Here is a 26,052-nt window from a genome sequence, read left to right as displayed (position 1 = left end):
ATGACTAAGGCAATCTCAGTCCTATCGACACTGCAAAGCCCTCCTTACTAACATCTGGGGGGCTTGTGCTAAAATTGAGAGAGCTGTCTCACAGCCTGACATAGTCATACTCATGGAATCATATGTTACAGACACCACCACCATCATCATCTCTGGGTTCGTACTGTCTCACTGGCAGGGCAGACCCAGCAGAGGTGGCCGCACAGTGGTATACAGTCAGGAGGGTGTTGTCTTGGGAGTTCTCAACATTGACTGTGGACCCCATGAAGTCTCGTGGCATCAGGCCAAACACGGGCAGGGAAACTTCCTGCTGATTACCACGTACCACCACCTGCAACCCCCTCCCCACCCCCAGCTGATGAGTCAGTGCTCTTCCATGTTGAACACCACTTGGAGGAAGCTCTGATGGTGACAAGGGCGCAGAATGTATTGTGGGTGGAGGACTTCAATTTCCATCACCAGGAGTGGTTCAGCAACACAACTACTGGTTGAGTCCTAACTGACATAGCTGTTAGACTGGGTCTGTGGCTGGTGGTGACGGAACCAACAAGAGGGAAAAGAATACTTGACCTAATCCTCACCAATCTGCCTGCTGCAGATGCATCCACCTATGTCAGCATCGGGAGGATTGGGACACCGCACAGTTGTTGTGGAGACGAGGTCCCACCTTCACAGTGAGGATACCCTCCATCGTGTTGTGTAGCATTACCACTGTGCTAAATGGGATAGATTTCCAACAGATCTCGCAACTCAAGACTGGGCAACTATCAGGTGCTGTGGGCCATCAGCAGCAGCAGAATTGTACTCGAACACAATCCGTAACCTCATGGCCCGGCATATTTCCCACGCTACCATTAACATCAAGCCAGGGGATCAACCCTGGTTCAATGAAGAGTGCAGGAGGGCATGCCAGGAGCAGCACCAGGCATACCAAAAATGAGGTGTCAACCTGGTGAAGCTATAACACAGGACTACTTGCATGACAAACAGCATAAGCAGCAAGTGATAGACAGAGCTAAGCAATTCCACAACCAGCGAATCAGATCTAAGCTCTGCAGTCCTGTTACATCCAGTCGAATGGTGGTAAACAATTAAACAACTCACTGGAGGAGGAGGCTCCACAAATATCCACATCCTCAGTGATGGGGGAGCCCAACATATCAGTGCAAAAGAAGCATTTGCAACATTCTTCCACCAGAAGTGCCAAGTGGATGATCCATCTCGGCCACCTCCCTAGCATCATAGTTGCCAGTCTTCAGCCAATAATATTCACTGCACATGATATCAAGAAATGGCTGAAGGCACTGGACACTGCAAAGGCTATGGGCCCTGACAACATTCCGACAATAGTACTGAAAACGTTCTCCAGAACTTGCCGTGCCACTAGCCAAACTATTCCAGTATAGCTACAACACTGGCATCTACCTGGCTATGAGGAAAATTGCCCAGGTAGGTCCTGCAAACAAACAGTAGGACAAATTCAACCCAGCCAGTTAACGCCCCAACAATATACTCTTGATCATCAGTAAAGTAATGGAAGGGGTCAGCAACAGTGTATCATGCAGCACTTGTTCACCAATAACCTGCTCACTGACACCAAGTTTGGATCCTGCCAGGATCACTCAGCTCCTGGCCTCATTAAACCCTTGGTTCAAACATGGACAAAAGAGCTGAATTCCAGAGGTGAGGTGAGAATGACTGCCCTTGACATCAAGGCAGCATTTGACCGAATGTGGCATCAAGGAGCCCTAGCAAAACTAGAGTCAGTGGGATAAAAACAAAAAGCTAAAAGCTACTGCGGATGCTGGAAATCCAAAACAAAAACAGAATTACCTGGAAAAACTCAGCAGGTCTGGCAGCATCGGCGGAGAAGAAATCAGTTAACGTTTCGAGCCTTCATGGCCCTTCGGCAGAACTGGAGCATAGTTAGAAGAAGGGAGAAATATAAATTGGTTTAAGGTGGGTGGGGGGGGGGGGTGGTGGTGGGGGGGGGAAAGAGACACATTGAGGGTGTGGTGATTGTGGAGATGAGCAGATAATCAAAAGATGTCACAGACAAAAGGGTCAAAGAGGTGTTGAAGGTGGTGGTATTTGTCTGAGAAAAGTGCTAATTAAGAATGGAAGACAGGATATTCAAAGTACAGCTCTAGTGGGGGTGGGGTGGAAAGACTAAATGTTTTAGTTTTAGATTTAAAAATAATGGAAATAGGTGGGGAAAGAAGAATCTATATAAATTATTGAAAAAAAAAGCGGGGGGGGGGGAAAGAAACGGGGTGGGGATGGGGGGAGGGGGAGTTTAAGATCTAAAGTTGTTGAATTCAATATTCAGCCCGGAGGGCTGTAAAGTGCCTAGTCGGAAGATGAGGTGCTGTTCCTCCAGTTTGCGTTGGGCTTCACTGGAACAATGCAGCAAGCCAAGGACAGACATGTTGGCAAGAGAACAGGGTGGAGTGTTAAAATGGCAAGCGACAGAGAGATTTGGGTCTTTCTTGCGGACAGACCGCAGGTGTTCCGCAAAACGGTCACCCAGTTTGCGTTTGGTCTCTCCAATGTAGAGGAGACCGCATTGGGAGCAACGAATGCAGTAGACTAAGTTAGGGGAAATGCAAGTGAAATGCTGCTTCACTTGAAAGGAATGTTTGGGCCCTTGGACGGTGAGGAGAGAGGAAGTGAAGGGGCAGGTGTTGCATCTTCTGCGTGGGCATGGGGAGGTGCCATAAGTGGGGGTTGAGGAGTAGGGGGTGATGGAGGAGTGGACCAGGGTGTCCCGGAGGGAACGATCCCTACGGAATGCCGTCAGGGGGGGTGAAGGGAAGATGTGTTTGGTGGTGGCATCATGCTGGAGTTGGCAGAAATGGCGGAGGATGATCCTTTGAATGCGGAGGCTGGTGGGGTGATAAGTGAGGACAAGGGGGACCCTATCATGTTTCTGGGAAGGAGGAGAAGGCGTGAGGGAGGATGCGCGGGATATGGGCCGGACACGGTTGAGGGCCCTGTCAACGACCGTGGATGGAAAACCTCGGTTAAGGAAGAAGGAGGACATGTCAGAGGAGCTGTTTTTGAAGGTAGCGTCATCAGAACAGATGCGACGGAGGCGAAGGAACTGAGAGAATGGGATGGAGTCTTTACAGGAAGCGGGGTGTGAGGAGCTGTAGTCGAGGTAGCTGTGGGAGTCGGTAGGCTTGTAATGGATATTGGTGGACAGTCTATCATCAGAAATTGAGACAGAGAGAGGTATCTCTGGGACATAAAACGTTTCTCGGACTGCTGTTCCCGTCGCATTCCGAGATCCACACTCAGTGCCATGCGCCGCCATATGAACACACTCGACCTCTCCCTCCAGCAGCACCGCCGCACCCTTTTTCAAAGCTGCGCGTGCCCCCAGTTTCATTTTATTCTTCGCCTCATCCGTCGCCTCAACAAGAAACTTTTTCTCTTTCTCTCAAGTGCTAAGGAACGCAAGCTCCAACAACTCATCGACTCCAACACCCATCTGGGACCCTCCACCCCTGCTTGTCCCTCCGTCCTCACCCCATCTTCCAATCCCAGCCCCAGCCGCGTATTCACTATACCCCCTGACCTTCCCCTCTCCGATGCTGAACGTTCATTGCTCAGCAAAGGACTTAGTTTCATACCCTTACGCCCTCATCTCAATGAATTTCGGGCTCGGCATGATGCTGAACTCTTCTTCCGCCGTCTTCTTCTCCGTGCTCACTTCTTTGGGCAGGAGTCCTCTCCCCGTTCAACGGATCCTTTTACCCACCTCCAATATTCTCCCTCCACTTGGACCCCTCCCTCTGGATTCTTACCTTCTCTTGATCTTTTCATTGAGAACTGTCGGCGTGACATTAGCCGTCTCAATTTCTCTGCTCCTCTCACCCATTCTAATCTGTCTCTCTCTGAACTCACTGCACTCCGTTCTCTCAGGTCCAACCCCAACATTGTCATCAAACCCGCTGACAAGGGTGGTACTGTTGTTGTCTGGCGCATTGACCTCTACCTCGCGGAGGCTGAGCGTCAACTCGCAGACGTTTCCTCCTACCTCTCCCTGGACCACGACCCCACCACAGAACATCAAGCCATTGTTTCCAGGACTGTCACTGACCTCATCTCCTCTGGAGATCTTCCTCCCACAGCTTCCAACTTGATAGTCGCCCAACCTCGGACGGCCCGCTTCTACCTCCTACCCAAAATCCACAAACAGAACTGTCCTGGCAGACCGATCGTGTCAGCCTGTTCCTGCCCCACGGAACTCATTTCTCGTTATCTTGACTCCCTTCTCTCTCCCCTTGTCCAGTCCCTTCCCACCTACATCCGTGATTCCTCTGACACCTTACGTCACATCAACAATTTCCAGTTCCCTGGCCCCAACCGCTTCCTCTTCACCATGGATGTCCAATCCCTCTACACCTCCATCCCCCACCAGGATGGTCTGAGGGCCCTTAGCTTCTTCCTTGAACAGAGGCCCCAACAGTCCCCATCCACCACTACTCTCCTCCGTCTGGCTGAACTTGTTCTCACACTGAACAATTTCTCCTTTAACTCCTCTCACTTCCTCCAAATAAAAGGTGTGGCTATGGGTACCCGCATGGGCCCCAGCTATGCCTGTCTCTTTATGGGGTATGTGGAACATTCCTTGTTCCAGTCCTACTCCGGCCCCCTCCCACAACTCTTTCTCCAGTACATCGATGATTACTTCGGTGCTGCTTCATGCTCTCGTCGGGACCTGGAAAAATTTATTAATTTTGCTTCCAATCTCCACCCCTCCATCATCTTCACATGGTCCATCTCTGACACTTCTCTTCCCTTCCTTGACCTCTCTGTCTCAATTTCTGATGATAGACTGTCCACCAATATCCATTACAAGCCTACCAACTCCCACAGCTACCTCGACTACAGCTCCTCACACCCCGCTTCCTGTAAAGACTCCATCCCATTCTCTCAGTTCCTTCGCCTCCGTCGCATCTGTTCTGATGACGCTACCTTCAAAAACAGCTCCTCTGACATGTCCTCCTTCTTCCTTAACCGAGGTTTTCCATCCACGGTCGTTGACAGGGCCCTCAACCGTGTCCGGCCCATATCCCGCGCATCCTCCCTCACGCCTTCTCCTCCTTCCCAGAAACATGATAGGGTCCCCCTTGTCCTCACTTATCACCCCACCAGCCTCCGCATTCAAAGGATCATCCTCCGCCATTTCTGCCAACTCCAGCATGATGCCACCACCAAACACATCTTCCCTTCACCCCCCCTGACGGCATTCCGTAGGGATCGTTCCCTCCGGGACACCCTGGTCCACTCCTCCATCACCCCCTACTCCTCAACCCCCACTTATGGCACCTCCCCATGCCCACGCAGAAGATGCAACACCTGCCCCTTCACTTCCTCTCTCCTCACCGTCCAAGGGCCCAAACATTCCTTTCAAGTGAAGCAGCATTTCACTTGCATTTCCCCTAACTTAGTCTACTGCATTCGTTGCTCCCAATGCGGTCTCCTCTACATTGGAGAGACCAAACGCAAACTGGGTGACCGTTTTGCGGAACACCTGCGGTCTGTCCGCAAGAAAGACCCAAACCTCCCTGTCGCTTGCCATTTTAACACTCCACCCTGTTCTCTTGCCAACATGTCTGTCCTTGGCTTGCTGCATTGTTCCAGTGAAGCCCAACGCAAACTGGAGGAACAGTACCTCATCTTCCGACTAGGCACTTTACAGCCCTCCGGGCTGAATATTGAATTCAACAACTTTAGATCTTAAACTCCCCCTCCCCCCATCCCCACCCCGTTTCTTTCCCCCCCCCCGCTTTTTTTTTTCAATAATTTATATAGATTCTTCTTTCCCCACCTATTTCCATTATTTTTAAATCTAAAACTAAAACCTTTGGTCTTTCCACCCCACCCCCATTAAAGCTGTACTTTGAATATCCTGTCTTCCATTCTTAATTAGCACTTTTCTCAGACAAATACCACCACCTTCAACACCTCTTTGACCCTTTTGTCTGTGACATCTTTTGATTATCTGCTCATCTCCACAATCACCACACCCTCAATGTGTCTCTTCCCCCCCCCCACCACCCCCCCCCCCCCACCCCCACCCACCTTAAACCAATTTATATTTCTCCCTTCTTCTAACTATGCTCCAGTTCTGCCGAAGGGCCATGAAGGCTCGAGACGTTAACTGATTTCTTCTCCGCCGATGCTGCCAGACTTGCTGAGTTTTTCCAGATAATTCTGTTTTTGTTTTAGAGTCAGTGGGAATCAGGGTAAAAACTCTTTGCTGATTGAAGTCATACCTAGCATAAAGGAAGATGGTTGTGGTTTTTGGAGGTCAATCATCTCAGCTCCAGGGCATCACTGCGGGAGTTCCTCAGGGCAATATCCTAGGCCCAACCATCTTCAGCTACTTCATCAATGACCTTCCTTCCATCATAAGGTCAGAAGTGAGGATGTTCACTGATGATTTCACAATGTTCAGCACCAATTGCTACTCCTCAGATGTTGAAATAAAAACAGAAAATTCTGGAAAACCTCTGCAGGTTTGACAGCATTTGTGGAGACAGAAACAGAGTTAACGTTTTGTGTATGTATGACTCTTCTTCAGAGGAGTATTTTGCTTTTATCCTCAGATATTGAAACAGTCCATGCCCAAATGCAGCAAGACCTGGACAAAATCCAGGGTTGGGCTGACAAGTGGCAAGTAACATTCATGATACACAAGTGCCAGGCAATGACCATCTCTAACAAGAGAGAATCTAACCATCGCCCTTTGACATTCAATGGCATTACCATTACCGGATCCCCACATCCTGGGGGTTAACATCGACCAGAAACTGAACTGGACTAGCCATATAAATACTGTGGCTACACGAGCAGGTCAGAGGCTAGGAAAACTGCGGTGAGTAACTCACCTCCTGACTCCCCAAAGACTGCCCACCATCTACACGGCACAAGTCAGGAGTGTGATGGAATACTCTCCACTTACCTGCATGAGTGCAGCTCCAATAGCAATGGTAATGCCATAGAATGTCAAGGAGTGATGGTTAGATTCTCTCCTGTTGGAGATGGTCATTGCCTGGCACTTGTGTGTCAGAAATGTTACTTGCCACTCATCAGGCCAAGTCTGAATGTTGTCCAGGTCTTTCTGCATTTGGACATGGACTGCTTCAGTATCTGAGGAGTTGGGAATGGTGCTGAACATTCTTCAATGTTGTGAAGTTCTCATGGGTTCCTAAGCTCAGGGGAAGCTCAGGGGAAGGGGAATAGAGTTGTGGAGATTTATCTTCTGTTCTGATTCTGACAATTTTTGATTTTAATGTGGTTGGTTCTGGCAGCAGCTGAGGAACTTTTACCTCAGCAGAGATGATGGCATAGTGGTGATGTTGCTGGATTAGTAATCCACAGACCCAGGGTAATGCTTTGGGTATATGGGTTCAAATCCTGCTGGTGGACTTTGAATTTGTGATAGTGACCAAGAAACTGTTGCAAAAACCCATCTAGTTCACTAATTCCTTCGGAGAAGGAAATCTGCTATCCTTACCTGGTCTGGCCTATGTGTGACTCTAGACCCACAGCAATGTGGTTGATTCTTAACTGTCCCCTGAAATGATGTGGCAAGGACAATTAGCGATTGGTAACAAATGCATTTGCTGGCATATCCCAGGAAATAATTGAATAAAGAAGACAATTCACTTTAAGAATGCCAGCAACATTAACACTATTGTTAGTGTGCAAATCAATCTTTGTAGGGGTGCAGTTGTCTTTTCAGTTGCTTCTCTAGATGTCTACATAACCACAGTCACTGCATTTCAAATTTTATGTACAGTGCTTTGAAATGTTTCTGAGTGTGCTAAATCCATAGGTTACTTTTCTCTTGAATTCTTGGAGGCCTCTTGTGCTCTGCAATTTGACCCTACACCTATATATCCCAATATCATAATCATGCATTAAAAAAAATTCTCAATGAGCCAGTGTTTACAGCGCCTTTTAAAAAACTAACAATACAACCTGAATGCACTGCAGCCTTTAGGGCTGGCCATTCATTTCGCTAAATATGTCTTACCATAAATGTTTCCAAATCTGAGTGTGCCTCTGAGGGAAGCACTGTCGCACTGGAGTAAAACACTCTTACTGTCGCTTCAAACTGCTTGTTATTTTGTACAGTTCAGTGAACAAATTGAAAGAGACAGTAACAGCAGTTTTTCTGGAAGTGATTTTCTCCAACCTGGTATCCCACCTGCAGGGTCCAATTTGCAATAATCTTGACTTGATGCAGGCATCTTTTGTACAGATGACGTTTATGCCTTATGTTTACATCAGCACAGGTACACGAGACCCTTTCAGTCCCTGCAACCCGAGGAAGCCGAAGAGCGTGACCTGCCGTGAAAGAAAGGCTTGCATTGAAAAAGTGCCTTTCACAACCTCAGGACGCGATGCAGTGGGTTGTACCGAATGAGAGAGGGAAGGGAAGTGAAAAAGAAAGAATGAAAGGAAAATGAATGAAAGGACTTGCATTCATTTAGCACTTTTCACAACCTCAGGATGCCCCATAGCACTTAACAACCAATGAAAATGTGTTTAATCTCCAGCCATTGATGGTGGGGAGAAGGTGGCGTAGTGGTATGTCACTGGGCTAGTAATCGGAAGGCCCAGGCTAATGCTCTGGAGACAAAAACAAAAACAGAATTACCTGGAAAAACTCAGCAGGTCTGGCAGCATCGGCGGAGAAGAAAAAAGTTGATGTTTCGAGTCCTCATGACCCTTCAGCAGAACTGATGCTGAAGGGTCATGAGGACTCGAAATGTCAACTCTTTTCTTCTCCGCCGATGCTGCCAGACCTGCTGAGTTTTTCCAGGTAATTCTGTTTTTGTTTTGGTTTTGGATTTCCAGCATCCGCAGTTTTTTGTTTTTAATGCTCTGGAGACACTGGTTGGAATCCTACCATGGCAGCTTGGGCAATTTGAATTCACTTAATTAATAAATTCAACTGATAAATAAAAAAATCTGGAGTTGAAAGCTAATCTCAGTAATGTGGCCAGTAAACTATCATCGATTGTCATGAAAACTAATCCAGTTCACTAATGCCCTTTAGGGAAGGAGATACCTGGCCTGGGCTACATGTGACTCCAGACTCACATCGATGTGGTTGCCTCTTAACTGCCCTCTCCAATGGCCTAGCAAGACACTCAGTTCAAGGGAAATTAGAGATGGACGACAAACGCTAACTTTGCCAGGTACACCCAGATCCCATGGAAGAATTAAAAAAAAAACTAGTCATGTAAGAATTGTGGCAGCCAATTTTCACACAGCAACCTCCCACCAAAAAGCAATATGATAATGACCAAGCAATCTGTCCTAGTTATGTTTAATTGAGGAATAAATATTGACCAGGAGAACTCTCCCGCTACTCTTCAAAAATAGTGCCTTGCAATCTTTTACACCCACCTGAGAGGGCAGACAGTGCTGTGGTTCATGTCAGAAAATACTTCCTCACGCAAAGGGTAGTGGAAATTGAAAACTCTGGTCAAAAAAGCTGGTGAAATTAGGGATCAATTGAAAATGTCAAAACTGAGATTGATAGATTTTTGTTAGGCAAAGCTATCAGGTGTTATGAAAACAAGGCAGGTAGATAGAGTTAAGATAAAGATTAGCCATGTCCTATTGGAATGGCAAAACAGGCTCAAAGGGCTGAATGGGCTACACCTGATTCTACATCCTCCACTTTCCCTAAGCCTAGTTGCAAGGTCACTGCAGTTGCCGCATTATTGGACTAATTGTTGTCTGATTTAACCCCCAATCTCCATGGAGAATGTAAAACAGAATGAAAAGCAGTAAAAACTGGGAAATAAGGATACCGGTCTGAACTGGTCTTATATACCTTAAAATGGAACACCAGTAAAAACTGGGAAATAAGAGTACTGGTCGAAACTGTTTTTTTTCCCCTCTGGGACTTACAACTCTCACTGTAGCAGCAGCAATAATAATTGATTGCAGACAGCCAGTTTGCTTCTTGAAGATGTTAGAGTTCCAATCTGACTGAAAACCTATGATCACAGTTGTGTGAAGTTGGCGGCCGTGCAACATTGCCATGGGGACGCAATGCATTTTGAATGACCAATCACAAGCCAACTCCAGTTTGACCGAAAAATATTCATTGTTTTATTTAAAATAAAAACAAATCCCTCAGATCATGAAGCCTCGGGGCAAAAGGGGAATTGACAGCATCGAGATTAAAATAGAAAATGTAATTATGAAATGGTGTCAGATGTTTTGCCACCAGCCATGCTCTGAAGGAGTTAGTGTTCTGTCTTAATAATGAGTAAAGTCTAGTCTTCAATTCCTCCCATGCAGCCAGTTTTCGCTTAGAGTGTGTTTAATCTCAGAGAAGTCACACACCAAGGCTGTTCCTGGTGATGTTTCTCTCAGAATTACGTGACTTTCCTTTATTTGCCTGACAGTTTCCTTTATCCCTCTGCTCTTCTTTTGGTTGCTTCTGCTGGGATTTATTCACTCCCCTAGATGCACATTGTCCATTCTTCATTTCAGACCATGCAGGTGGTCCCAGGACTCTGTCGCATACAGAGAGAAAAATAGACCCTGTTCTTACCTAATGCTAGCAACATGCAAACACTGTCCAGCAGGTGTCACTGAATAGACATCACTATCCATGTTAACCCAGCACCCGGGCATCCGCCCAGTAATGTGGAAAATTGCCCAGATATGTCCTGCACACAAAAAGCAGGACAAATCCAATCTGGCCAATTAGCGCACCATCAGCTACTCTCGATCATCATTAAAATGATGGAAGGGGTGATCAACAGTGCTATCAAGTGGCATTTGCTTAGCAATAACCTGCTCACTGCTGCTCAGTTTGGGTTCCACCAGGGTCACTCAGCACCTGACCTCATTACAGCCTTGGTTGAAACATGGACAAAAGAGCTGAACTTCACCGGTGAGGTGAGAGTGACTGCCCCTGACATCAAGGCAGCATTTGGCCGAATGTAGCATCAAGAGCCCCGAGCAGAATGGGAGTCAATGGGAATCGGGCTAAAACTCTCCTCTTGATGGAGTCATACCTAGCATGAAGGAAGATGGTTGTGGTTGTTGGAGGTCAATCATCTCAGCTCCAGAACATCACTGCAGGAGTTCCTCTGGGTAGTGTCCTAAGCCCAACCATCTTCAGCTGCTTCACCAATGAGCTTTCTTCCATCATAAGGTCAGAAGTGGGGATGTTCGCTGATGACTGCACAATGTTCAGCACCATTCGCGACCCCTCAGATACTGAAGCAGTCCATGTCCAATTGCAGCAATACCTGCACAATATCCAGGCTTGGGCTGAAAAGGAGCAAGTAACATTCACGCCACACAAGTGCCAGGCAATAACCATCTCCAACAAGAGAGAACCTAACCATTGCCCCTTGACATTCAATGGCATTACCATCACTGAATCCCCCACTATTAACCTCCTGGGGGTTATCATTGACCAGAAACTGTACTGGACTAACCATATAAATACTGTGGTTACAAAAGCAGGTTAGAGGCTGGGAATCCTGAGGCGAGTAGCTCACCTTCTGACTCCCCAAAGCCTGTCCACCATTTACAAGGCACAAGTCAGGAGTGTGATGGAATATTCCCCACTTGCCTGGATGAGTGCAGCTCCCACAACACTCAAGAAGCTTGACACCATCCAGGGCAAAGCAGCCTGCTTGATTGGCACCACATCCACAAACATCCACTCCCTCCACCACTGGCGCAGAGTAGCAGCAGTATGTACCATCTATAAGATGCACTGCAGAAACTCACCAAAGGTCTTTTGACAGCACCTTCCAAACCCTTGACCGCTACCGTCTAGAAGGACAATGGCAGCAGATACATGGGAATGCCACCACCTGCAAGTTCCCCTCCAACGCACTCACCATCCTGAACTGGAAATATATTGCCATTCCTTCACTGTCACTGGGTCAAAATCTTGGAACTCTCTCCCTAACAGCACTGTGGGTACATCTATACCACATGGACTGCAGAGGTTCAAGAAGGCAGCCCACCACAACCTTCTCAAGGGCAATGGGGGATGGGCAATTGCTGACCCAGCCAGCGACGCCCACACCCCCTAAATGAATTTAAAAGAAACAAGGTCAACATGAGGAACATCTCAGACTGGTGGAGCACAGCCAATTGAAAAATAAAGCTCATCTCTATCTCTGCTTCAAAACTTTAAAATTCAACTTCAGAATTATCTACTGTGAAATTTCCAAACTAAACATCCTTTCTGAGTGAAACTGGCTCTATCTTTCATGTTACACACCACAGAAGAGATGTTTTCTGTCATGTGGGATCCATTCAATGTTTAGTAAGATGAGCTTATAACAGGAGAAAGGAAATATGAGTATATTCTGTAAGTCTGTCAACTAAGTATGGTTTTGATCATACAGTCATAAAGTCATAGAGCCATTATGCCACAGGAGACCATATGGCCCACTGAGTCCATGCTGGCTCTCTGTGGAGCAATGCTCAGTCCCATTCCCCTGCTCTATCCCTGTATCCCTGCAAGTTTATTTCCCCCGAGTGCCCATTCCGTTTCCTTTTGAAATCTCTGCTTTCACCACCCTCATAGGCAGTGTGTTCCAGGTCATTACTACTTACTGCGTAAAAAAGTTCTTCCTTACACCCTGCCTGCATCTCTTACCCAAAACTTTAAATCTCCGTCTGCTAATTCTTGTGCATTCAGCTAATGGGACGAGCTTTTCTTTGTCTACCTTGTCTAAACCTGTCATAACCGTGTGCGCCTCTATCAAAACTCCCCTCAACCTCCTTTGCTCCAAGGAGAACAATCTGCCTCCCCAAACCTTTTTTACAGTGCATTACAACTCACTACATAAAGAAATGTCTCCTCATCTCCCCCTTGGTTCTTATGCCAGCTGTCATGAAACCGTATGCACTGTTTATTGACCACACTCCGCCAGCTGCAATAGTTTCCCCCCTATCTGCTCTATCAGACCCTCTCATAATTTTTTGTTACATCTCCTCAAAACCTTTCCTGCAGTAAAGAGAAAAATCCCAGTTTCTTTATTCGTAACTGAAGCCCCTCATTCCTGGTGCCATTCTAATGGATCCTTTCTGCATCCTCCCCAAGACCTTGACATCCATCCTAAAGCGCAGTGCCCAGAATTAGACAAAATACTCCAGCTGAGGCCCAACCAATGATCTGGGATTTTTTTTTTGGAAATACGGGCCAAACATCTGAAACTATGTGACGAGAAATACCATGATGATCACTACTATAAGGAAAAAAAAAAATTCTCTTACCCAAATAAAAACAAGAAAATAAATACCAACCTTATTAGAGCTAATTTGCTGTCATTTTGTCAGGGGAATAACCATGTGCGAGTCTTTTGATTATCACTCCTGTTTAAATGCTGCTTTAATCACAATTCTCACAAATAAGCTGGAAGCGAAACTCTTGATAATGAAAGCAGGAAAAGGTGCAAATAAAGGTAATTCATATTTGACTGTGAATGAATTTTGAAATATTTAATAAGATAGCTTTGCCAGCAGTCAAAGTGTATCAGATCTCAGCTATAGGCTGCGTCCATTGAAATCTTTGAAGAGAAACGGCTTCCAAACAAAATGAAAATTCCCTCCAGGCAGAAATTCGTGTAATGACTTTTTTGGTTTGCGATAATTGGACAATTTGCATACCAGAAACATTTACTTTTTTTTTTGGAAAACTGGGGCTTGCCCATATGAGATCTTAAGGGGTTGGCGTTGCTGCACATGACCCTCCCTCAAATGCAAAGAACGACTGCAGTTATTTTGCTCCATTATTTGGTTTTTACACTTACTGTCGGTCACTCCCAGGGAGCAAATCATCAATTATTAAACTGTTCAACGAGTGGCTGTATTTTGAGTACGTTTTGCTTTTTCCATTTAGATTTTGGCCTAAAGGAGGAGTGGGTTCTGGTGCAGAGTTGAAAGCATTTCAAAGGCAAAGCATTGAAGCCGTATTTGTATAATGCTCCCGTGTGACTGCTTAACGAGTTTGCGTTAAATTTATTTGCCACCTTTAGCAGTGGAGGTTAACTCCTTTAAAATAAGCAGGTGAGTACCGCCCTTAAAATAGCTGATTAAGAAACGTGACAGGGGTCTGTAAAACACAAATATTGAAGCAGCCACTCTTGTATACCCGATAGGGAGGGCTCTTGGCTTTTGATTTTCACTGAGAAATAGGCAGGTGAAGGACTGTTACAGTGCACAGCTTGTGTCAATGGAAATACATTTCAGTTTCATGTTGATGCAAGCTGTGTCGTGTAATTCAGATGCGAAGTTGCCTGAAATGAGTTCAGCAAGGAGATATCCATTGTAACTAATTTAAAAAGGCAGGGACTTCAGGCCCAACTACCTAACACAAAGAGGAATAAAATATAAGGAATGGTAGCAGGAGGGACCATTGCCATATTCAGTACTTCGTTTATATACCCAGGGCCATGAACTCACTCTATTTTTAGTGTTGTTGGTCAATATTGGCCAGGACACCAGGGAGAACTACCCCGTTCTTTGATATAGTGCCATCGGATCTTTTGTGTCTACCTGAGAGGGCAGATGGACCATATCCGAAAGATGGCACAAGAGATAGGCCACATGAAGGGCATGATCAATATGGAAGGTGGTGTCCTTGGCAGTGAGTGCCACATCATCCCCATTAAGGCATACCTCCACTGAGTGGATATGGTAGACAAAACAGCGGGAAGCTGGACGGCTTGAGGTATTTTAACAAAGGGCTGAGGGGAATAAAGAGGAGAAAAGGGAGAGAAATCTGGAATGCATTTCGTGAAAGGATGATGGAAACAGATTCAAATAATAGCTTTCAGAAAGAAATTGGACAAATCCTTGAAGGGGATAAATGTGCAGCGTTGTGGGGAAAGGGTTGGGAGGGAAGGGTGAGAGAGTGGGACTAAGGGGATAGCTCTTCCAAATGTGGGCCCCCAATGGCCCAACATCTCCTGCGTTGCATGATGCCAGATGCTTGTCGAACTTTTTGTTTTCATTTTTGACAAACTGCTTGAGGACAGTGGGGAATTTGGATTGTAATGTGTACCTTTGCAGAATGCAAACATTTCTGTGCATTCAGTCATCACAACAAACTCTCCCTTCATCTTCAACAATCAAATCAGTTTAGGATAAGGCTGATTTGTACATAAAAAGACAGCTAGTTAACTAGTTTGGCAGCAGTTAAGGTCGATTCATCATGATTGCAGCAGGTGTAGAATTTCTGCTTAACTGTCCTCCTACCTTCAGATTTCCGTTTCCGTGTTCACTGCGGGAAACGATTGGAAAAATCTGCACAGGTGTTGGTATATAAATAGCAGCACTGACTGTTTCTTTGCAGAATCAGCTTCCACATGAATCTGCTGTGACTCTGCAACAGTCAGTCATGTTCATACAAGCAGTCCTCTCAGGGCTCCTAACATTAGCTTCTCTGACAGTCGGTCTAATTCTACAGCAGAACAGCTTTATAATTTAACATTACCTCCCGCGCTGGATCCTCACTCCGGCACAATTTCCTCTCCTGAAAATTCATCAGATCCTTCAAACATGTGCAGGCAGGACTCTTCAAATTGTCCTCTGGACTTCTGACACATGCATATTAAAGTAGCGGGCATGCAGCCTCATTGCATTCAACAGGTTTTTAAAATCTTTCTCTCTCTTTCCACTTTTCTCTCTGGCTGGAATCTTCCAAGTCCGATGGCAGGTGGGAAAGCGGAAGTGGTTTTCGCTGTGGGGCGAGATGGCTGACCCTGTTCTATCTTGCGCTGTTCAACTCATTAAATATGCACCTGCGAGAGGAGCTTGCCAATTCTCACGGTGAGGCAGTCAGGGAGTCGCTGTCTCCACCATTACCTCATGAGGTCGAAGGTCCGGTTGCCATATTTAAAGGGCACACGGACCATCTGGACTATTCCTTCCTCCTTTGCCCCACCACTGCTCCCCACCCCCCCCTTCCTCGCTAACCCTTCCTCCCTTCCTTGTTCATCCTCCACACAACTTGCGTTGTCACCATCCAGCCTCAAGCATAGGCTGGCATTTACAGCCACTCCTCAAAGAGGACAATGCAGCAGGAACTCACCGTCAATCATGGAAGAAGTTTACCTCGCCAGGTGCACGCCACTTACGTGCAGTTGTAAAAGTGAACACTTGAGCTTCTCGCTAACAGGGAAGTTAATTTGAAGGGGGAGCTTAATTCCAGCGAGGCAGCATTTCAATGAGCATGCATGACACGCTCATGCATGTAAAACGGCCACCCAACATTGTTTGTCAGGAAGCTCGACCTGCTTTTAACCCACCTTTAAAGTCTCGAGTTCATGATGGCTAAAGTTCAGCCTAATTAAGCTCCACTTGCCAAGCTTCCCACTACTGGTGGGATTGGAAGAGTACGCCCATCATCTCTGGTGCTCTGCATTACATAATTAGGTCTACCTAAATATCAACTAAATGAAGTATTTTTTCAACTGAGAAAGCTAACTGAAAGGAAAAATGCCATGATGCAGGAAGCCACTATGGTTTAACTCAACATAACAGCAAATGAACTAAATCATAATGTAGTAATAAAATGAAGCCAAGCTTGGATTTTAAGTTTGTAGCTAAAGGGAAAAGACAAAACTGAGTGTAGTCATTATAGTTTTGGGAAATGTAGGACTGTAGCTTTAAGAATAATCCTGTGTTGTAAGATCACACGATCCAGGCAAAACAAATGTGTTAGCAGCGCAGGGAACTTCTACGGAAGAGTTCTTCTTTAGTTTTGGAGTTTGATGCACCTGTGTAGCTGCTGTCGCTGTCTTGTAAATAAAGTTGAATATTTCCACTAAGAAAAGTTGTCTGATGATCAACACTATAACAAATTGGTGAGGAGATAAATCAGATTCGGTGCTGTACCTTGCCCAGTGATTGTGAGCATCTAAGTTTGTTGAAAATAAAAGAAGATATACTCATCTGAAATGCCACAGAATTGATCCCTTTGAGCTAGCAACAGGCGATTTGTCTCAATATATAGAATGTCTTGCGTTCTTCTTTCAAGTAAACAAAGTCAAGAGGGAAGAAAAAAAAGGAGAGCGATTCTCCTGAGTATTTGTGGGAGCAAGGCCTACAGTTTAATTCAAAGCCTGACAGCCCCCAGTGCCATACGCCCTAAGAGAGAAGGTTGACGCTGAGCTGAACCGGCTAGGGAGGCTGGGTATCAAAAAAGTGGTTCAGTCCTCAGAGTGGGCAGCACCCATAGTCCCTGCCCTTAAACCAGACCAGACCATCTGGATCTGCGGGGACTATAAACAGAGGTCAACAGAGCAGCCAAACTGGACAGGTGCCCTATTCCTAAGATTGAAGACTTAAATGCCAAACTAGCAGGAGGGACAAAGTATACAAAGCTTGACATGAGTCATGCATATCAGCAACTGGAGCTAGATGACGCCTCCTGGGAATTTGTAACCATAAATACCCACAAAGGGTTATATCAATATACACACCTGCCCTCCGGTGTTTCCTCAGCCTGTGCCATTTTTCAGAGGACAATGGAGAGCTTACTGCAGGGACTATCCCAGGTTGTGGTCGACCTGGATGATGTACTGATAACCGGATTCACAGAAAAGGAACATTTGGCTAACCTAGAGGAAATCATGAAATGATTTTTAGAAGCAGGAGTGCGCCTGAAGAAGGCAAAATGCACTTATCAAGCAAATGAAGTCATTTATTTGGGCCACTGGGTTACACCCAGTTGAAGAGAAGGTCAAAGCAATAAGAGGGGCATCTGCACCCAAGAACATCTCTGAACTTAAATCATTTTTAGGGATGATAAATTATTATGGGTGATTTCTACCAAATTTATCCACAGTTCTGGCCCTTCTACATTCACTGCTAAGAGAAAAACCAAGGTTGGTTTTGGGAGGCACCCCAAAAAGAAGCCTTTATGAAAGTAAAACAGCTCTTGCACTCTTCAAATTTGTTAGTGCATTATGACCAGATGAAGGAATTGGTGCGAACCTGCGTTGTGTCCCCCTATGGAGTGGGAGCTGCACTATCTCACTGGATGGATGACGGCACAGAGAGGCCGATAGGCTATGTATCCAGGACACTCACCACAGCTGAAAAGGATATCCTCAGATCAAAAAGGAAGGTCTGTCATTTATTTTTAGCATAAAAAGATTCAAACAGTACGTGCACAGGCGACATTTCACAATAGAATCAGACTACAAACCACTTTTGGGTCTGTTTAGCGAGGAAAAGGCTATACCACCCATAGCTTCTGCAAGAATACAAAGATGGACCCTAATTTTGGTGGCATATGAATACACCTTTGTACATAGACCAGGGATTCATATAGCAAATGCCGATGCCCTAAGTTGCCTTCCTTTGCAAGAGAACAATGAACATGTCCCAATTCCCCAAGAGCTCGTATTAGTGATGAATTTTCTAGGTTCCTCACCAGTCTGTGTCAGGCAGATAGGAAACTGGATGAATCGTGATCCCGTCCTGCCTCGAGTGACAGACCAAGTGTTACATGGTTGGTCCCAGGAACCAGTCCATGATGAATTGAAGCCATTTCTCAACCAAAGACACAAGATGAGCAATCAGGATGGTATTCTATTATGGGGTGCATGGGTAATAGTTCCTGAGCAAGGAAGGCAACCATTTTTAGTAGAGTTACAAAGTGCCCATCCAGAGATCTCCCAAATGAAGACGATAACGCAGAGTTATCTTTGGTGGGCGGGGATGGACGATGATATTGAAAATGTGGTAAAACACTGTGTACAATGTCAACAGCTGCAAGTGTTGCCAGTGGCAGCCCCATTGGGAGTGCCTGGGGAGGCCCTGGGTGCAATTGCACATTGTCTCCATCGGTCCTTTTCTTGGAACCATGTTTCTACTGATTATAGATGATCATTTCAAGTTGTTAGACGTTTATGAGGTAAAGTCACCAATGTCAGGCGCTACTATAGAAAAACTACACCAGATCTTCATCATCCACAGATTACCAGAAGTAATCATCTCAGATAATGATGCTGTGTATACGAGTGCTGAGTTCCAATGATTTATCAGCCTCAACGGTATCAACTGCGTGAAGATGCATCATCACCTAACGGCCTGGCGGAAAGGGCAGTGCAAGCTTTTAAGGTGGGAATGAAAAAGTTAACAGATGAATCGTTGGAGACCAAGCTTTCTCGTTTTCTAATTCACTACGGAACAACCCCCCACACTACGATAGGAGCAACACCTACAAAATTAATGACAAGGCACAGTCTTTGGTCAAGACTAAGTCTAATACTTCCCAATTTGCAGGGGAAGGTGGAGAAAAGTCAAGGGAACCAAAAAGTGACTCATGATTTGCATAGTCGTGAGTGACAATTTACCTTTGGAGAAGCAGTATATGTAAGGAATTTCAGTGGAGGACCAAAGTGGTTACCTGGTAAAGTAAGCTCTGTGACCGGATCATTGTCGTATCACATGGAAATGGAAGACCAGATCACCCGTAAGCATGTGGATCATTTAAGGAAAAGAGAGATACCATAACAAAATGATGTTCCACCTGTAACCATTGCTGAACCTGTAACCCCTGTTGAAGTTGCTCAACCAAGGACAGGCATGCCCGATGTCTCTGTCGGAGTGGAAGACACTGAACTGCGTGTGCCTAATGAGGTAGCTGATGTTAATGTGGTTTCAGAGAATGTGTTCCCTACAAAAGAATCGGAAGTCATGGAGCTGCGACGTTCCACACGGATCAGCAAATCACCTGCAATCACAGAAGGAGGAATGAGGGCAGGTGATCAAAAACATGGTTAAAGAGGTAGGTTTAAATTAATGCCTTAAAGGAGGCAAGAGAAGCAGAGAGGTCGAAGAAAGTTCAAGTGACCCAAATATTAATGACATGGAGAAAAGCAAGGCAGTCCTGTGAGAGCAGTCCTGTGTCGTGAGAGATGCCAGAGGAGCCTCCTCAGTTAATGGTAGATTGAGTGGGGAAAGCTGAGAAAAGCTACATGTTCAGCAGTTGCTTTTCAGATGACAAATGGATGTTGAAGGGCCCAATACGTGCACGCTCACTCAGCCTGTGCTGAAAGTGCTGCAGGCCACTATAATGTTCCTATCTGAAGCTGCCATTAGGCCCATTGCCTAAACAAATCAGGCTTCGTTCCAAAGCTGTGGTCACAAATGCACAGCAGCCAAACCATTGCTCCTTCATTGTCTCAGTGTCAAAGCCCTGGAACTCGCTAACAGCGCTAGAGGATAAACCTGCACAATATGGGCCACAGAGGCTCAAGAGGGCGGCTTACAAACATCTTCTAGATATGGACAACAAAATGCTGACTCCCCACCAAAACCCCGGGAAACAATAAAAATAAAACAAGCCGCTCCCGGAGCTGTTAAAACAGGTGACTAAAAGCTCGACGACAAAGGTAGATTTTAAGAAGCACCTTAAAGGAAGGGGAGAGCCAAGGGGTGGGAATTTCAGAGCTTTGGGCCAAAGCAGCTGAAAGCACAACTTTCCAGTCAGGGAGAAAACCACGGGAGATGTACAAAAGGCCTTCAGAGGGGATCCTGGGGTGGAATTTTCCTGTTGGCGAGTGGGGGGCCGGGCCCCGCACACTGACCCAGGCATGTGTCCCGACGTCACCCTGCGCCATTGTGATATTTGGGAAAAGGGGCACGCTACAAGTTCGGATGCGCGCCCGCCATCAATTAACAGGCCAGTTAAGGCCCTTGAGGCAGCAATTGAATATGGTTTATCGGGGCCCGTGCGACCTTCAGGACATCGCACGGGCACAACGGGCAGGCGGGTAGGAGACATTTGTATAAACCGCATCCATGTGCGGGATAAGAGGGTGAGTAGGGTACCGAGTGTGATCTTTCAGGTATTTAAGTTTGAAAGTTACTTACACTTGCCTGTGTGAGCAGGAATACTTCAAAACTCATACCAGCTGCTTGGACAGGAGTGAAGGCCTTGGTCAGGACTCTTGAGTAAAGATCATTTTTTGGGCCAGCAGGTTTCAGGAAGCCTTCCTTTAGCCTGGGAATGGGAGTTGTACTTTCCACTGGAGGCACCTCCTCTGAGGAGGAAGGGGCCAGAAGGGGGAGGAGGCCAGGAGTCCACATTCAGCCTCCAGGGGAGCCACCTTTGGGAGGAGAGGCGCAGGCACAAAGTACGCAGGGCCAATAGGAAGTCCAAGGCGGAAGGGTCTTGAGGAGACCCCACTATCCTGCTGCCAGGGTATACAGGCGGAGAAGCAGCTACTTCAATATGTCAGAGGTGCAGTGCCAAAGGAGGCTCCGTCTCTCAAGGGAGACAGTCACCTCCATTTGTCAGATGATAGGGCCTGAGATCTCTGCTAACTGTGTGGGTGGACACCCCATGCCAGTGGCTCTAAAGGTCACAGCTGCTCTCAACTTCTATGCCTCCGGCTCCTTCCAGGGGTCGCTGGGTGATCTCTGCAGAGTCTCCCAATCAGCTGTCCACACCTATGTCAAGCAGGTCACAGACGCTCTGTTCAGGCATGCATTGACCTTCATCCACTACCATTGGGACGAAGCCAGCCAGACACAGCGAGCCAGAGGCTTTGCAGCCATTGCTGGCTTCCCCCGTGTCCAGGGTGCAATAGACTGTACACATGTGGCCATCAAGGCACCAGCAGGTGAGCCCGGTGCCTTCATCAACAGGAAGGGCTTCCACTCCATGAACGTGCAGATAGTGTGTGATCACAGGATGCAGATTCTACAAGTCTGTGCAAGGTACCCAGGCAGCTCCCACGACGTTTACATCCTCAGACACTCCCAGGTGCCGACGCTCTTCAGTGCTCCAGCCTGGCTTGATGGATGGCTGCTGGGTGACAAGGGCTATCCCCTCAGAAGGTGGCTCATGACACCTCTCCACCATCCAAGAACAGAAGCTGAGCAGCGGTACAATAGGAGCCACGCCTCCACAAGGGCTGTGGTGGAGAGAACCATCGGTCTTCTCAAGATGCACTTTCGATGCCTGGACCGCCTCAGTGAGAGACCCGTAGTGTGCCTACTGTGTCTTAAATTTATGCTTATGGGTGCTACGTCCACTGGTGCCTGAGACAGCCTGCTCACTGTGCCATCCTGTTGGCCTCGATGACTTTGGCGGACGTCCTCTGGCCCGTGGAGCATTTGATGGCCCCGTCTAGGAGGGAGCGGCCAGTTCCACGGCTGGCATCTCCCCAGTCATCGCAGCCTCATCGGATGCCACGGCACTGGCAGAGGGGCAGAGGAGCTGCTGCCCTCGACTGGAGCGCCCTGAGAGGAGCCCGCAGAGACGACAGGCAGCTGCTGCGCCGACATGGGGTCACTTCGGACCTCCCTGCTAACCATAGATGGATGGGCACCAAGCTGGGATACTTGGTGCCCAAACCATCTTCCACGCTGGCACTGACCAGCTGAGGCCAATGCCGCTGTGAGGGTTTGCAGGACCGAGCGAAACCCCAGGAGGCCCTGACTGGTCTCCTGGAGGAGCCTCTCCATGAGAGTCGCCACTCTCTCCATGGAGGAAGCATGGCGCTCGGCCATGAGGCTCATTGCATCGGTGATGCTCCGCGTGGACTCCTCAAACTCGGGCACCATGCCATGCATGGCCCCATGGATCTCCGCCAGATCCTCCTGCACACCCTGCTGCATTTCCAACGTTCGCTGCCTCAAGGACAACTTCAGAGTCACACCATCAGCCACTGACCGAGCATGTGCCTGGTCCCCAGCAGTTCTCTGACTGCCAGCGCTCTGGACACTCTGTCTCTGCCCGCACATCAAGCAAGTGTGGAGAGCCCTCACCGCTGTGCCCCAGGACACTAGCCGAAGATCTAATTTCCACTGAGGTGCTAGTATCTGCGCTGGTGCCTGCCTGGCAGAGATGGTGTGACACTGGTGAGTGGATTTGCTCTGGGGCCTCAGGGGTGAGAGGTGGGCCCTCTGCCTCCTCCTCCCAGCCCTGCTCTGGTGATGCTGAAAGGAAGAACAAGGACATTTGATTAGTTACAGTGCAGACAATGTCAACTTGCATGCTTGTCTCCCGGATCATTCTGCGCTCATCTTTCCATAATCAATGGTCAACCCATGTTGCTAACTTCAATCACTGAGCATCCAGCAGTGTCATGGCTCCTGGGATACACATGGTGACCTGAGCGCTCACCGAACATACCTCCCCGTGGCACCCCAGCTTCACCGCCACCGGTGGACCTGGGGGTATGGCGTCTCTCCAGATCCATGACCTGCTGCTCCTAAACTGTTAGGATCGCCTGGGCCTGGCCTCCGCCAGTCCGCATTCGCTTTGCGGAATTGTGCGCAGTCTTCTCCTGAAAGGAAAGAAGAGCATTGGTTAGTCCAGCCTGCACCTGAATTCCCATCACATCCCTGTCACCCCAGCCAGAGTGGGACATTGCAGGACTCCAGTTCTTTGTCACCCTGCAGCTGCCGCACACTCACACAAACAAGCCAGGGCTGACCCCCACCCCCATCATTGCCCAAATGCTGCTTCCTTCACATGTGGCACCACCAGGTGTCACTTTGCTAAGCAAGGAGGCACAAGCACATGGAGCACAAAGACCAGCAGATGGATTGGCCCCCCGCCACCTGGAAGCTCCCCTCCCAGCATTCCCAGCATGTTAACACCCATACTTTGACATGCTTCCCAGTTCCAGCGCTCTACTTAGGTGTAGATCCTTGACTTTCACCCCCATTCTACACTCTGGGTGTCAGCGTCACACATGCTGCAGGTGCAGAACCCATCCTACCTCAACCCTCTCAGGGTGAACTGGGCATGGGCAATATGCGCTGGCACACCCAGCAAAGGATATATGTCATGAAGGATTCAATGCTGTTACTGTACTCAGACCGGCTGGGGGAAGGGGCATGGGGGGAGGGGGCCATTGGGGAAAGGGTGACTTGAGGCAACATGGTGCTCAACCTTCCCGAGCGCAGGAGGTCATTGAATCTTTTGTGGCACTGGACCCATGTGCGCCGCACCACATCATCGGCCACCTCCTCCCACGCACGTTTGGTCAGTTGGGAGGCCTCCGCCTCCTGTTCCTCGGAAGAAGGACCTCCCACCGTGCTGCCGCCTCCTCCAGGAGGGCAGCTAGGTACTCATCAGAGAAATGAGGGGCACAGTGCCACGCTGGCCTACCCTCCGGCCTGGCCTGCCCCGATGGCCTATCCTCTGGCCTGGCCCGCCCCGCTGACCTACCCTCCGGCCTGGCCTGCCCTGATGGCCTACCCTTCGGCCTGGCCTGCCACGCTGGCCTACCCTCTAGCCTGGCCTGCCCTAATGGCCTACCCTTCAGCCTGGCCTGCCCCGCTGGCCTACCCTTCGGCCTGGCCTACCCCGATGGCCTACCCTCTGGACTTGCGTCGGGCACATTTTCCCTCTGATGTGCTCTTATCCCGGCCATTGTGAGCAGCCTTGTAAAGGTTGCCAGGCCTTCATTTAAACAGGCTGCCGAGTTGCCATTGGACCCGGTGATCTAGTCTGCACCCACCACGCCCGCTCCCGCACGGCCCACCTGACATGGGGAAAATTCTCCCCCCTGGGGTCTGACAGCAAAAAGGTATGTAAACAAAAATACTTTCCTAAATCTGGTGCCTCTTGACTTCACATCACAAATGCAGGTTGCTGCTAGCTAACACTTGCCCTCCGGCCTGATGGCCTCTGACAAATCTAGCTTCTGACTTCAAGTCAGGTGGTTTTGTATCCCCACCTGTGATTGGTTTGCAGCCTCTCAGGCCATTCCTGTGGCTCACCAATCTATTGAGGCCAGTGAACCAATTTCATGTAGTCTTATTGCCGTTAGTCTTTAGGTATACAGCACATGGGTTACACGCTAATATGCCACATTCCAATGTTCCAGGACCAGAGCTCATGAGGGAAGAAGAGAGACACTTGGGAAGCAGGCTCAGCAGCTTTAGTGAGGTTTAGTTCACCAGCTTGAACTGTTTCACACATGTTTCAAAATTCTGCAAGTTGCCATTGACCAGAAATTTAACTGGATTAGCCATATAAATACTGTAGCTACAAGAGCAGGTCAGGGGCCGGCAGTTCTACAGCGAGTAACTCACCTCCTGACTCCCAAAAGCTTGTCCACCATCTACAGGGCACAAGTCAGGGGTGTGATGGAATATTCTCCACCTGCCTGGATGAGTGCAGCTCCACAACACTCAAGAAGCTCGACACCATTCAGGACAAAGCAACCAGCTTGATCAGCACTCCACTCACCACATTAAACAGTCACTCCCTGCACCACCAATGCACAGTGGTAGCAAATATGTATCATCTACAAGATGCACTGCAGAAACTCACCAAGCCTCCTTCATTAGCACCTTCCAAACCCATGACCTTTACCATCTAGGCAGATAAGGGCAGCAGATAGATCGGAACACCACCACCTGCAAGTTCCCCTCCAAGCCACACACTATCCTGACTTGGAAATATATTGCTGTCCCTTTACTGTCGTTGTGTCAAAATCCTGGAACTCCCTCCCTAACAGCACTGTGGGTGTACCTACACCACATGGACTGCAGCGGTTCAAGAAGGCAGCTCACCACCACCTTCTCAAGGGCAATTATGGGGATGGGCAATAAATGCTGGCCTGACCACTCATATCTTGGAAAGAATAAAAATAAAATAAGCCATTTTAGGACCAATTAAACAGGTGACTAAAATCTCAATGAAAGAGACATCCTTTAATTAACTTAAAGGAGGGGAGAGAGGTAGATAGCCTTCAGGAAGAAATTCCAGGGATTAGGGCTGAGATAGCTGAAGGCACAATTTCCAGTCGGTTAGGGGGAACTGAGAGATGCACAGAAGGGCAGAATTGGAGGGGAAGAGAGGTCTAAAGAGTTGTCTGTGATAGGGACTGAGGGACAAGGCCATGGAGGAAGTTAACAAAAGGATGATAATTTTAAATTTGAGATGTTAATCTAACTTAACCTTTAACAAACCGCAAACTTCCAGCTGACTTTAAGCAGGCTGGAAAATTACCCGCAGTCTGAATATTTGCCCTAATATGAACCTTTTTT

General features: G+C 47.7%; 1 long non-coding RNA gene across 1 annotated transcript in view; it reads right to left on the bottom strand.

Moving 5' to 3' along the window:
• The window catches only part of LOC144687906 (uncharacterized), a 572,568-nt gene that overhangs the window by 546,164 nt on the left and 352 nt on the right, over window positions 1-26,052 (bottom strand). The gene's annotated exons all lie outside the window — the stretch shown is intronic.

Source organism: Cetorhinus maximus, chromosome 1, assembly GCF_964194155.1.
Source record: "Cetorhinus maximus chromosome 1, sCetMax3.hap1.1, whole genome shotgun sequence".
In the NCBI taxonomy this organism is placed as follows: Eukaryota; Metazoa; Chordata; class Chondrichthyes; order Lamniformes; family Cetorhinidae; genus Cetorhinus; species Cetorhinus maximus.
Note: the sequence above shows the minus strand (reverse complement) of the source record. Positions and strands in the feature narration are given on the sequence as shown.